The sequence below is a fragment of the Macaca thibetana genome, chromosome 8, assembly GCF_024542745.1.
Source record: "Macaca thibetana thibetana isolate TM-01 chromosome 8, ASM2454274v1, whole genome shotgun sequence".
Classification (NCBI taxonomy): Eukaryota; Metazoa; Chordata; class Mammalia; order Primates; family Cercopithecidae; genus Macaca; species Macaca thibetana.
The window spans coordinates 132,578,328-132,593,274 of NC_065585.1; the positions used below are offsets into that span (position 1 = coordinate 132,578,328).

Below are 14,947 nucleotides of genomic sequence, written 5' to 3' on the forward strand. Positions count from 1 at the left end.
TGCTACTCAATGGCTGCGTGATCTTGAGCAAGTGACCTCACTGCTCTCCACCTCACTTTCTTCATCTATAAAATGGGGATGAGGATAACACCTGTGTCACAGGCTTTATGACAAGTAAATGATGTAAGGAATGTAGAGACTTAGCACAGCGTTCAGCATGTAGTAGTGTTCACCGAATGTGATCTGTGATTGTTATTATTATTTTATAAAAATTATGGGGGAGGGACCGGGCATGGTGGCCCATGCCTGTAATCTCAGTGCTTTAGGAAGCCGAGGTGGAAGGATCGCTTTGAGTTTTGAACTCCAGCCTGGGCAACACAGGGATACCTCTGTCTTCACAAAAAATAAAAATAAAAACATTAGCTGGGAGTGGTGGTACATGCCTGTGGTCTCAGCTACTTGGGAGGCCGAGGCGGGCAGATCCTTTGAGCTCAGGAGTTCAAAGCTGCAGTGAGCTATGATCATGCCACTGCACTCCAGCCTGGGTGACAGAGTAAGACCCTGTCTCCAAAAAAAAAAAAAAAATGGGGAAAGGAGTTCAGGCGTTGGTCAGCAAAGCTCCTCCAGGCCATTTTAAGTTGCGAGTAGGCAGCCATGCTGCTTGAGCTGTGAGGACCGGCTACGTACATGCAGGGTTTTGTAATAACATCTGCAATAGTGACACATGTGTTTGTTACTGTGCTACATGGTCATTAGATATAAATAGCAAGCCATTCATGTAAATAAAAATATTTACTTTTTTAAAAATGAGACCAACCTGGCCAACAGGGTGAAACCCCGTCTCTACTAAAAATATAAAAATTACCTGGGCATGGTGGCAGGCACCTGTAATCTCACCTACTTGGGAGGCTGAAGCAGGAGAATCGCTTGAACCCAGGAGGCAGAGGTTGCAGTGAGCTGAGATCGTGCCATTGCACTCCAGCCTAGGCAACAAAATGAGACTCTGTCTCAAACAAAACAAAACAAAACAAAACAAAAATTGCAGTAGGAAGAAAAAGGGCCAAGTGTGGTGGTTTGCACCTGTAATCCCATTACTTGGGAAGGCTGAGGTGGGAGCATCACTTGAAGCCAGGAGTTCAAGACCAGCCTAGGAAACAAAGCAAGACTCCATCTCTACCAAAAAAACCAAAACAAAACAAAACAAAATCAGCTGGGCATGGGAGTGCATGCCTGTGGTTCCAGTTACTCAGGAGACTAGGATTGCTTGAGCTCAGAAGTTTGAGGTTGCAGAGAGCTATGATTTCTCCACTGCTCTCCAGCCTGGGTGACAGAGCAAGACCCTTGTCTCTGAAATAAATAAGAAGTAAATGCGTTGTTGATAAAGTCAGAGAATAATAAGGGAAATTTTTTGTAGAGAAAACAAAGCTGGAGTGAAGGCCTAAGAAGAAGCCGAAGATGTTTGATTCCAGTGTTACGGGGCTAAAGCCAAAGCTACACTGTGTGTGAGATGCCGAGAGGCATTCCGGGAAGAGAAGAGCATCTGAGGTTTTTAAAGAAAAATCCAAAAGAAGGAATAAAGGGGATTGGAAAAGAAATGAGTGAGAAGGGAAGAACTAGGGCAGGCAGTGACCATTTCCTCTTCCTAGAATGCCTCTTCAAAGAAAACGCATTTATTGATGAACTGCAATTCATTCCTTCACTTGACATTTGGAGAAGGTTTGAGAAATCCTGCCATCGAGTAGCCGGGGCTGCTGCTAATGCGGGCCTAATCCCAGATGGCTGGAAGAAGGTGGGTTCCTTCCTTCGGTCTCCTGTGCCAAAGATACCTTTTGCACGAAGATGCCTTGGTCTCAGAAGAACAGGAGAGGAAAATGGGCTTCCTTGGATGTAGAAAGGCAAGGCTGAGAGGAGAGAGGGATCTGGGGCCCAGAGGCGGGCTTTTCAGGTGGCCTGTGCCGCCACTACTGTCACCATCAGATCCCTGCTGGCGTATGTCCAGGCAAATCGATTAGTATGTCCATCTCAGCAGACCCATTCAGCAAGAACGGGTTCACATGCCAATGTGTGGGTTGGCCCACATGCCCTCTGAACCAAAATCAGGAAGCAGGCCATTGTGTGACATCAACCCTTGAGAAGCAAGGTGCCTTCCTTTCTCTTGTTTCTGCTGGGACACCCGCTGACTTCAGTCAATGTTACACTTAGGGAAGAGGGTGGCAGGACGAGAGGCAGGGCGGGAGAGGCGGTTTCGAGTTTATCAAGAGTGGAAGAGCTCATGCTGTATTTGATTTTATTTAAATTTTCATTTCTGTGGGTACATAGCAGGTGCATATATTTACAGGTTATATGAGATGTTTTGATACAAGTATGCAGTGCTTCATAATCACATTAGGGTAAATGGGGTACTCATCACCTCAGGCGTTTATCATTTGTGTTCCAAACTATCCAATTATACTTATAGTTATTTTTAAATGTACAATTAAATTATTTTTGACTACAGTCACCCTGTTGTATTACCAAATACTAGGTCTTAGAATTCTTTCTAGCTACTTTTGTACCAATTTACCATCCCCACCCCCCACTACCCTTCACAGCCTCTACTAGCCGTCATTCTACTATCTCCATGAGTTCAATTACTTTAAATTTTAGTTCCCACAAATAAGTGAGAAAATACAACGTTTGTCTTTCTGTGCCTTACTTATTTTGCTTAGCAGAATGACCTCCAGTTCCATCCATGTTGTTGCAAGCGACAGGATCACGCTCTTTTTTATGGCTGAATAGTACTCCATTGTGTATAAGCACCACATTTCCTTTATCCATTTGTCTGTTGATGGACACTTGGGCTGCTTCCAAGTCTTAGCTATTGTGAATAGTGCCTCAGTAAACATGGGACTGCAGATATCTCTTTGATATACTGATTTCTTTCTTCTGGGTTTATATCCAGCAGTGCGATTGCTGGATCATGTGGTAGTTCTATTTTTAGTTTTTTGAGGAGCCTCCAACTGTTCTTCGTAGTGGTTGTACTAATTTACCTTCCCACCAACAGTGTAGAAGGGTTCTGCTTTCTCCACATCGCTGCCAGCATTTGTTATTGCCTGACTTTTATTTATCTGTTTTTTTGAGATGGAGTCTCACTCTGTCACCAGGCTAGAGTGCAGTGGCGCGATCTCCGCTCACTGCAACCTCCACCTCCCGGGTTCAAGCAATTCTTCTGCCTCAGCCGCCAGAGTAGTTGGGATTACTGGCATATGCCACCATGCCCAGCTATTTTTTTTGTATTTTTAGTAGAGATGGGGTTTCACCATGTTGGCCAGGCTGGTCTTGAACTCCGGACCTCAGATGATCCACCTACCTCGGCCTCCCAAAATGCTGGGATTACAGGTGTGAGCCACAGTGCCCAGCCTGTTATTGCCTGACTTTTGGATAAAAGTCATTTTAACCGGAATGAGATGATATCCCATTGTAGTTTTGATTTGCATTTCTCTGAGGCTCAGTGATGTCGAGCATCTTTTTATGTACCTGTTTGCTATGTCTTCTTTTGAGAAATGTCTGTTCAGGTCTTTTGCCCATTTTAAAATCAGATTGTTAGATTTTTTTTCTATAGAGTTGTTTGAGCTCCTTGTATATGCTGTTATTAATCCTTTGTCAGATGGGTAGTTTGCAAATATTTTCCCCCATTCTGTGGGTTGTCCCTTCACTTTGTTGACTGTTTCATTTATTGCTCTATTTTTAAATCTTTCTGTGTCCTTGTCTGTTTTAGGAATATTAGCAGTGCCACTTTGTTAGGATCTATGGTTGCATTACCCTGAGGCCTATGAGCTTTTAAGGAGCCTACAAAACATATCTGAGCTCTAGAAAAAAGAACATATGACTCTAAGATGGAAAAAATGGAAATAAATATGTTTGAACCATAGGAACATATGAACTAAATGAACAAATGTGTATAAAGTGTAAATTTGTGTCAATTTTATGATTAAACTAAGTGTTCATAAAATTTCATTACATGTATAGTGGAAAGTTATCTATAGGTTTGCTTTTCTCACTTCACAAGAATTCTGATATATGCCTGATTGCAGAGAAGTCATAGCCGAATTAAATGTGTTCCTCAGAGCTAAATAATTTCGAAGCCAAATTATAAAAATTCTTTTAATTTTTTACAGCAAAAACAATTGTACTTAATGTGAGCTACAGGTACATTTGACAATGCTTGATATTAGGTAGGATGAAATTTCTCAAAGTGAGAATACAGAGGGACTCTGGAATCTTAAAATGGCAATGCACACATATATCTGCCTGCAAGGATGTTCATCACAGTTTGGTTTATAATAGCAAATAACTTCAAGTCAGTGACAACTTGAAAAAAATAGCAAATAATTTGAAACCACCTACATTGACACCAATTAGAGACTATTTTAATGAATCATGGCACCACACAAAAGATATGAGGTGATTGCTGAAAATGAGGTGTTCGTAGGAAATTATTTAATTTGATCTAGAAAGACCTTCAAGATGTATTAAAATGTAAAACAGTTTGTGTAATATGATTGCCCTCGTTTATACAAGGAAAAACGATTTCTAGAGAAAAAGCCTGGCAAGAAGTACATTAGTGTGGTCCCGATGAGTGGTAATCTCGGAGTGGTAGAATAACAAGTGAGTTACATTTTATTGTCTTTTATAATTCTCTGTGTCTTCTACCAGGAGTATTTACTATTTCTGGAAAACAGACGAATATGTTTTATACAGATGGGAAACACTTTATAATGGATGACATTTTTCCTGATAATTAATACATTTGAGTCAAAGAAGCCTATATGTAGGGTTGGACTGAGTGGAGTCAGCAGACATCTGCCTTTCTCAAGTTTGAGGTTGAACACATTGACATGTTATAAAAAGAGGACTACCATTTGATCCAGTAATCCCCGGATCTACCCAGAGGAAAAGAAGTCATTATAGGAAAAAGATACTCAGACACACATGCTTATAGCAGTACAATTCACAACTGCAAAAATATGGAACCAGCCCAAATGCTAATCAATGAGTGGGTAGAGAAACTGTGGTGTATACCACTATATATATATGTATATATATCACATCATATATATACCACATCATATGTATACACACACACATCTATCTATCTATATATATATATATGATGGAATACTACTCAGCTATAAAAATGAATGAATTAATGGCATTTGCAGCAACCAGGGTGGAACTGGAGACCATTATTCTAAGTTAAGTAACTCAGGAATGGAAAACCAAACACTGTATGTTCTCACTCATAGGTGGAAGCTAAGCTATGATGATGCAAAGGGATGAGTGGTACAGTGGACTCTGGGGACTCAGGGGAAAGGGTTGGAGGGGGTTGAGGGATAAAAGACTACAAACTGGATGTAGTATATACTGCTCAGGTGATGGGTGCACTAAAATCTCACAGATCATCACTAAAGAACTCACTCGTGTAACAAATACTGTCTGTTCCCCCAAAATCTATAGAAATTTTTTTAAAAAAGAAATGTCATTCAGACAGAGATTTTGACTACATAATAGCAACAAACACTCATGTCACCACCAGTAGTCAAAATAAGCCTTTTCTTTTCTCTTTTTAAATTTTTTTGTAGAGATGGGGCTTTGCTATATTGCCCAGGCTGGCTTCGAACTGCTGAGCTTAAGCGATCCTCCCACCTCAGCCTCTCAAAGTGCTGGGATTACAGGCGTGAGCCATGGCGCCCGGCTTCTTTTCTATTTTCTTTTGAGACAGGGTCTTGCTCTGTCTCCTAGGCTGGAGTGCAATGCTGTGATCACGGCTCACTGCAGCCTCTGCCTCCTGGGCTCAAGTCATCCTCCTGCCTCAGTCTCCTGAGTAGCTGGTGTACAACACCATGCCCAGCTAGTTTTTAATTTTTTTGTAGAGATGGAGTCTCAATATATTATTCAGGCTGGTCTTGAGCTCCTGAGCTAAAGTGATCTCTTTGTCTCAGCCTCTCAAAGTGCTGGGATTACAGGCATGAGCCACTGTGCCTGGCCCAGAATAAGTCTTGAAAAAAGTAAATTATATTTTGCAGTCCTTCGATGTTGTCTCTTATAAAGACTTATAAATATAAGATTCCAAGACTTCACCTTAGCCTGCCACTTCTCGTCAACTCTATCCATATCTCCAGGGTCATCTCCAGCTGCTCTGATGCCCCTGTGTGACTGTCTGAAGGCATGGAAATGTGCCCCTATCACATTGGGGAGGGAAAAAGCAGATTACATGCAAAGCATGTCTGGCATATCTTCATTTATGTAAAACTGAAGACACATATTTTATTTAATATTAATTTTTTTTAGAGATGGGGTCTTACTATGCTGCCCAGGCTGGAACACAGTGACTATTCACAGAACCCATAGTTTAATCTGTATACATGCACAGAACTTTCAGGAAGGAAATGCTCAAAATGTTAACTGTGGTTACCTCTGGGTAGTATCATTGTGAGCAATTTTAAAAATATATGGTTTGAAATTTTTATAGGGGTAAAATGTCATTTTTATAAAATTGATCTGTGACTCTTGGATTGTTTGACTCATTCTTTGTTTAAGAGCTCTGATAGGAAAAAGCAAATTAAATATGATCTCAGGTCAGGCGCAGTGGTTCACACCTGTAATCTCAGCACTTTGGGAGACCAAGGCGCGTGATCACCTGAGGTCAGGAGTTCGAGACCAGCCTGATCAATTTGGTGAAACCCCATCTCTACTAAAAATACAAAAAAACAAAAAACAAAAGAAAAAAAAAAAAAAAACATTAACAGGGCGTGGTGGCATGCAACTGTAGTCCTAGCAACTTGAGAGGCTGAGACAGGAGACTTGCTTGAACCCAGGAGGTAGAGGTTGCAATGAGCCGAGATCATGCCACTGCACTCCATCCAGCCCAGGTGACAGAACGAGACTCCGTCACAAAAAATAATAAAAATAAAAATAAATAAGTAAATAAATAAATAAGATCTCAAAATGCCGAGCATGGTGGCTCATGCCAGAAATCCCAGCACTTTGGGAGGCTGAGGTGGGAGGATTGCTTGAGACTAGGAGTTTGAGACCAGCCTGAGCAACATAGTGGGACTCCATCTTTATAAAATATTTAAAAACTAGCTGGGTGTGGTGGTGCATGCCTGTAGTCCCAGTGACTTGGGAGGCTGAGGCAGGAGGATTGCTTGAGCCCAGGAGTTTGAGGCTGCAGTGAGCTATGATCATGTCACTGCACTCCAGCCTGGGTGACAGAGTGAGATCCCATCTCAAAAAAAAAAATTCCCCAAAATTAATTTGTAGAGAAAAAGTGGATGGAGAGTGGGGGTAGTAGGATGAAGTGGGGCTGCTGGAATGCTTGGCTTTGTTCTGGAGCATGTGTGCTTGGTCTTGGGGTGGTCGTGACCACTGAGCATGTTATGAGGGACACATAGATTTGATTTTACCCCAGGCCAAGGACTCAGAATGTTGGCACTGCTGAGTCCACTGTTCTTCCATGGAGGGGCACAGGCCATCTCCTTTAGACAAGAATCATGAATGTACCCAAGAGTCTCAGCCACCTGGGAGGAGGGGACCTATTTGCAGGCCAAGCACATAGAAGAAAACCACCTTTTGAGAGGCAGACATTCAGCATTCAATTTGGAGGGCTGTGGGAGGCAGTATGAAAAGGTGGGTAATTAGGAGGATCTGGGATCAGAGAGGCTTCTGTCCCCATCCCACCCGACCACTCAAACTGGGACCTTCTTACCATTCCAGACACATTCAATTCTCATGCCAGTGAGGGACTTGTTACCCCAGCTGCTGGGAGTGTGGTCACAGACTACCTCCAGCTGCTACTGCCCCCACGGTTTGCCTCAGCTGCAGAGCCACCTTGCCCAGGGCCACACCCGTCAGGGCTGTCCCACGTCCAGCGATTGATGGAGAGGGTGTATGAAGGCCTGGCCACCCTGGCTTACTTCGAGACAACCCTGAAGTGCCATTCAGGCTCCAGAGCTTCCCGTGTGCTGGCTGAGGCTGGCGGTGGTTACACCAGAGCACCACTTCTTTATCTGCCCCCTCCTGCTCCCCTCCCTTCCCTTCCAAGCGTGTCATCTCAAGGGCACCCCCTGAGGAACACACTACTTACTAACCCCAGAGTCTCCTTGTTAAGGAGCCCAACCTGGGACAGTTAAGTTACTTGATCACTCTGAGCCTCCATTTCTTTTCTTGTTCTAGAGATGGGGTCTTTCTATGTTGCCCAGGCTGGAATGCAGCGGTTATTCACAGGTGCAATCATGGCTCATTACAGCTTGAACTCCTGGGCTCAAGTGAAACCTCGTGCCTCAGCCTCCCAAGTAGCTGGGATTAGAGGCACCTGCTACTGTGCCCGGCTTCAATTTCTTCATCTATAAAAATCAGGATGATAATAATTTGGTGTCCATTGCATTGGACTGAGAATTGTATGAGGTCATATATGTAAAACACTTACCAACTTGGTACATAATAATTGCTTAATAAATGGTAACTATTGTTATTGCTCTTAGAAAAGAAACAACTTATCCTTGACTCTCCTCATCATAATTCATTATCAGTTTATCCAGTAGTTTAGCCTCTAAGAGAAGGCTCTAGAAGATGTGGACACGGGGTGAATAAAGGCTGGACACGGGGTGAATAAAGAAGGTCTGGAGCAAGGGATGTTACCAAACAAGGGCAGCCTGCAAAAGGGTGCATTCTTCTAATAAAAGATCAGTCTGGGCCAGCTGCAGTGGCTCACACCTGATAGCCCAGGACTTTGGGAGGCTGAGGTGGGAAGGCTGCTTGAGCCTGGGAGTTCGAGGCCAGCCTGGGCAACTTAGCAAGACCTTGTCTCTACAAAAAAGAAAAATTAGCTGAGTATGATGGTGCATACCTGTAGTCCCAGCTAGTTGTGAGGCTGAGCCAGTAGGATGGCTTGAGCCCAGGAAGTTATGGCTGCAGTGAGTTATGATGGCACCACAACACTCCAGCCTGGGTGACACAGTGAGACTGTCTCAAAGAAAACAAAACAAAACAAAACAAAAAAAAAACCAGTTGACAGGCATCTGGGCCATCAACAAGCCTCCTACAAGTCTAGTTAGCACAAGGCAGTTCCCATGGGGCTGGCCACTTTGGAGCAACCTAACCAGTTGTGATCCTGGTTTGCCATGCTGGGAGAAGCTGGAGCCGCAGTGGCTTCTGGGAGAGTGAGCATCCTCCGTGGTCCATCTTCTCCAGGTGTTGCACCTAACACAGTTAACGGTGGCCCATGCTGCAGGACTGTGCAAGGCTGGGTCCCCACACTTTAACGAGGACTAGAGAGGGTATGTCTGCCCTCCCCACTGTCTCCTCTGTCTTCTGCATGCATGCCCCTCGCCCATTTCCTGGGCTTTGGTGTCTGACTCTAGGTCCTCCCAGATGTCCAGCGCCTGTCCTCACCCCCTGCATGTGGTGCTCCATTCGGAGCAGCAGAGGGAACCACAGCTTTACAGTGGCAGGGACTTTTTGTTCCCTGAGTAGTTTTTTGTATCTGGCTTGGCTGCATTTTCCTCTAGAAATCTGCATCCTGGGTATAGATTTGGCTTCAGGAGAGCCGTCCATCTGGATGTGTTTGATTGTAAAGTACTGTCTTGTATTTAAAGTTATGACAGTCCATGATGAAGAGCAGACCTGGGCATGTGGTTTTCTAGCCCAGAGATTGCACGAAGCCTCTGGGGCTTCAGCGAATGCAGGAGGCATGTGGTCTGTAGAGTCATCTGGTATTCTGAGACATCCTATTTGTCCCCAAGCTCTGGCAAGTGAAGCTCAGAGCAGCCCTGGCCTGCCAATCCCTTTTCACAGTGCCTATAAATTTCATAAATCTTACTTTGAGGATATCATTTAGCTAACACATAATTTTTTTCTGGCGGTTTATTGATACTTAAAAATAATGTTTGCCATACTCCAAGTTGGGACTAGTGTACATTGATAGTCTACCATATGGCATCACTAGGAAATAAGGGAATTCTTTCTCTCTGTCTCTAAATAAAGCCCATTAAATAGAATAATCACTTTCCAGGTAAATCTTTTTAATATATATATATAAATGAATATATACTTCACCTTTTAAAATAATTCCTATCATTACTAAATACTAATGATCTGCCAGGCTTTTACATACATTATTTCATTTAGCCCTTAAGAACCCCGAAAAGCTGGTATTATTCTCACCATTTAGCCAGTGAGAAAAATAGAAGCCCAGAGAACTTATGTAACATAGCCCAAATTACATGCTGGGTGAGCGAGTGCCCCGGTGGGGATTTGAATTCAATTTTGTCCAACCCTGCAGCCCATGGGATTGTCACCACGCTGTGATGCCTCACTTATTTCATACAAATTAGAGGTGATCAAGAATATTTTTAACCTTTTCTTCATGAGTTATCGACAAAATTATGAACATCAGTGATAATCCTATGCCAAAGGACTGACTTAGGCAGGATCCTCAGGTGAAGTGATAGAAATCAAGCAATGCTTAAGCAAAGAGAGAAGGAGCAGGGTGTGGCCGGGTCTCAGGAGTGAACTGGGACTCAGACCCATACCCATCGGGACCTTCTCCATCCTTCCTCTCTGCTCTACTCCCTGCACCTATTTCTACTTTCTTCTCTCTTTTCCTGCAGACCAGTCTGAAGGTGGGCAGTCCAGAGCTAATGTCCATGACTCTAGGGCATCATCAAAGACCTAGAGTCCTCACAGCTTCCCGCTCTGCCTTTCTTTTGCTTTTGCTCTTGTTATCAGAAGATGGCTGCCATTTTTGCAGGCACCTGCCTCTCCTTCCAGGCTAGAATACAGGATAAAGGTGAAGGGCAATGGAGAATCTATCTTTTTGCCTCCAGTGAACAGGGGCAGATCCTGCCCTACCATCATGGAGTTGCTAAACCCTCAGGGAAGATAAACATGGAGCAGTTAATTGCACAACTGAAGAATGCTGTTAAGAAGACGTAAGAGTACCCAAGAGAAATGAGAGCCTGTGAAAGGCAGCTATAAGACTGTTCATATAGCTTCATGTATAATAGCCCCAAATGGCAAATAACCCAAACACCCATCAACAGAAGAATGAATAAATAAATTTCATACAATGGAAGACTACTCAGCAAAAATAGCAACAATCCACTGCTGAATGCAACGGCATGAATCACTCTCACAGGCGTAGGGCTGCATGCGAGACAGCAGACACAAAAGAGCACACACTGCATTCTGTTTATATGAAGTCTAAGAAGAGGCCAGAGAAGACAGAAGAGCATTTACCTCTGAAGGGGGGCTAGTATTAGTATTTTTTGAGTCAGGGTCTTACTCTGTCACCCAGGCTGGAGGGCAGTGGTGCAATCTCAGGTCACTGCAACCTCCACCTCCCAGGTACAAGTGATTCTCCTTCCTCGGCTTCCGGAGTAGTTGGGATTACAGGCATGCACCACCATGCCCTGCTAATTTTTGTATTTTTAGTACAGACGGGGTTTCACCATGTCGCCCAGGCTGGAAAGGGTTTATATGTTGATCTGAATGGTGATTCTGCAGGTGTACACATATGCAAATTTGTCAAGGTGTGCACTTGTACACTTTTCTCTATTTACATTATCCCTCAATTTTTCTTTCTTTCTTTTTTTTTTTTTTTTGAGTCTTGCTCTGTTGTCCAGGCTGGAGTGCAATAGAGCAATCTCAGCTCACTGCAGCCTCTGCCTCTCAGATTCAAGCAATTCTCTTGTCTCAGCCTCCCAAGTAGCTGGGATTACAGGCGTGCATCACCACATCCAGCTACTTTTTAAAAAGTAGAGTTGGGGTTTCACCATGTGACCAGGCTGGTCTCAAACTTCTGGCCTCAAGTGACCTGCCTGCTGTGGTCTCCCAAAGTGCTGGGATTACAGGTGTGAGACACCGTGCCTGGCCCATTATCTCTCAATTTTTTAAAGGTAAGTGGATGGGGACCTAAAAGGGAATTTTCAAGGTTTTTTTTTTGTTTTGTTTTGTTTTTGTTGTTGTGTTTTGAGACAGGTTCTCACTCTGTTGCCCAGGCTGGAGTGCAGTGGTGCAATCACAGCTCACTGCAGCCTCCAACTCCCAGGCTCAAATGATCCTCCTGCCTGAGCCTCCTGAGTATCTGGGACCACAGGCACCTTGTTCCAAAGTAAATAAAGAGATAGATAGATATGTAGATAGTCCCTGAGGCTTGTAATTGGCCTTGTAGTTTTCACTGTTGACTCACAGCTGTGTTGCACAGTAGTTCTCAGTACATTAGAATCACTTTTGTTTTATTTTAATTTTGTTCATTTAATTTGATTCCTTTTCTTTTCTTTTCTTTTCTTTTTTTTTTTTAAGAAACAGTCACGCTCTGTTGCCCAGGCTGGAGTGCAGTGGCATGATATCGGCTCACGGCAACCTCTGCGTCCTGGGTTCAAGTGATTCTCCTGCCTCAGTCTCCCAAGTAGCTGGGATTATAGGCGCACACCACCACATCCAGCTAATTTTTGTATTTTTAGTAGAGACGGGGTTTCATCATGTTGGCCAGGTTAGTATCAAATTCCTGACCTCACGTGATCTCCCGCCTTGGCCTCCCAAAATACTGGGATTACAGGTGAGAGCCACCATGCCCAGCCCCCTTTTCCTTTTTTGTTTTCATGTCAGACGGGTAATGTGCCAACGTTGTAACAAGGTTTGAGGGAGGCACATCTCATGCTTGAGCACAACAACCCAATCATCGCAATTATGACCTACAAAAGGATCTAATCTGATTTTTGACACAGGTAATCTATTTACCTGGTTTAACATTCAACTAATTTTAAAAGGTACGTAGGGAAAGTTACTCTCTGCCCTCTGTCTCCCAGTCTCCTAGAACTCCCTCAGAGGCAACCCTCATCCCAACGGTCTTGTGAATCCTTCCAGAGATTTTATGCATCTATAACCAAAGGCAACTACACATTATTACCTCCTATACAAATGGAAACATACTGATTTATACCAGCTTAATTCATATAACATTGGATCTTGAAACTTTTTCTTACCAGTGTGTAAATAGCTGCCCCAGTCTTTTTGATGGTCGTCTAGTATTCCAGTGTCTATGTTTACCAGCATTTATTTGAGTCCCTGCGTTTTTCTAAAGATATTCATGCCCTGGGGCTTCCTCAGCTCTAATGTGCCTGCGTATTAGATGCAGGCAGGTGCGGGAACCACTGGCATGGCTCAGTGGTCTCTTTCTTCCTTAGCCTATGGTAGGAACAGTCCTGGTTTCCTAGCACTTGGAGAGCTGGTCCAGGGTTTTGGAAAGTCAAAGGAATTCCTTCTTTCCGATGAACAGAGAGCAGTCATAGATAAGACTCTCATTTGCAATGGACACAGGACCAAGAAATTGAGAAAAGCTGGCCCAAAGCCCTGGTCCTTTATGGAAGAGCAGGGAAGGAGATTGCATGCTACAGTCCCTACGTTTGCAGATGGCACAGGACTTGACAGGTAATGGAGACGCAAACAAAAAATCATAAAATACATGAAACTCTTGCCAGACTCTCTGAGCTACAGAGAAGTGGTAGGTGGGTTTCAGCCCAGGTCAATGAAAGACAGAATTTTTATTTTTATTTTTTTAGAGACTAGATCTCACTATGTCACCCAGGCTGGAGTGCAGTGGCGTGACTATGGCTCACTGCAGCCTTAAATGAACTCTTAGGCTCAAGTGATCCTCCTGCCTCAGCCTCTTGAGTAGCTGGGAAGTATAGGTGCCTGGCCAAGATGGAATGTTGACAAAAATAGTCCAGACTATACTTACAGCTCCTAGGGCTAAACATACATCTGTGAGGAATATTAGACTATTTTCTGAGCTCATCAACTTTAGGCAGCCAAAAAAGTTGGCTATATGTTGGGCCGAATCAAGAGAAGTAATAGAAACATAAGATAAAACAGTATTATACTATCATATAAAAGTATTGCATTTTAAGAAAGAAACAGGGTCTTGTTCGGTCACCCAGGCTGGAGTACAGTGGTGTGATCATAGCTCACTACAGCCTGGAACTCCTTAGCTCAAGCAATCCTCCCACTTCAGTTTCCTAAGTAACTGGGACTACAGGTGCATGCCACCACGCCTGGATAATTTTTAAATTTTCTGTAGAGATGGGGTCTTCATATGTTGCCCAGTCTGTTCTTTAACCCCTATCCTCCTGCCTCAGCCTCCCTAAGGGTTGGGATTATGGCTGGGATTACAGGTGTGAACCACTGCATCTGGCAAAAATATTGCATTTTTGAGTCTGAATTTTATGGAATTTTGGTCAATAAACCTCAGAAAAATATGCTTAGGATGTGAGCAGGGCACTTTAAAAGTTAAAGGAAAAGGGAAGGATGGGGATTTGGAGGGAAACTGAAAGTATTTGGACTTTTTAATATGGTAAAGCTGACAGATGATATGCCTTGATGATTTTATTTTATAAAATTAAATAGACCTGGCCAGGCACGGCGGCTTATGCTTGTAATCCCAGCAGTTTGGGAGGCCAAGGTGGGCAGATCACTTGAGGTCAGGAGTTTGAAATCAGCCTGGCCAACATGGTGAAACCTCATCTCTACTAAAAATACAAAACAATCAGCTGGACATGGTGGTGGGTGCCTGTAATCCCAGCTACTTGGGAGGCTGAGGCAGGAGAACTGCTCGAACCTGGGACGTAGAGGTTGCAGTGAGCCAAGATCACGCCACTGCACTCCAGCCTGGGTGACAGAGCAAGACTCCATCTCTAATAATAATAACAATAATAATAATAATAATAATAATAAAAAATAGATCTAACCTCGAACTGGAAACAACCAAAATGTCCTTCAGCAGGTGAATGGTTATACAAACTATGCTACAGCCATGCTATGGAGTACTATTCAGCAAGAAAAATGAATGGCTATAGATGCATGCAGGTGCTTGGGATGAATCTCAAGGGAATTATGTGGGGTGAAAAAAGCAAATTTCAAAAGCTTACATGCTGTGTGATTCCACTTATATAACATTCTATAAACGAAA

At 43.4% G+C, this 14,947-nt stretch overlaps 1 non-coding gene across 1 annotated transcript; it reads right to left on the reverse strand.

The window, feature by feature from the left end:
• Nucleotides 1-12,582: 12,582 nt before the first annotated feature.
• LOC126961943 (small nucleolar RNA U13) lies at nucleotides 12,583-12,686 on the reverse strand. Its single transcript, XR_007728522.1, has one exon. It is a non-coding gene; the product is annotated as a small nucleolar RNA U13 (small nucleolar RNA).
• Nucleotides 12,687-14,947: the final 2,261 nt, after the last annotated feature.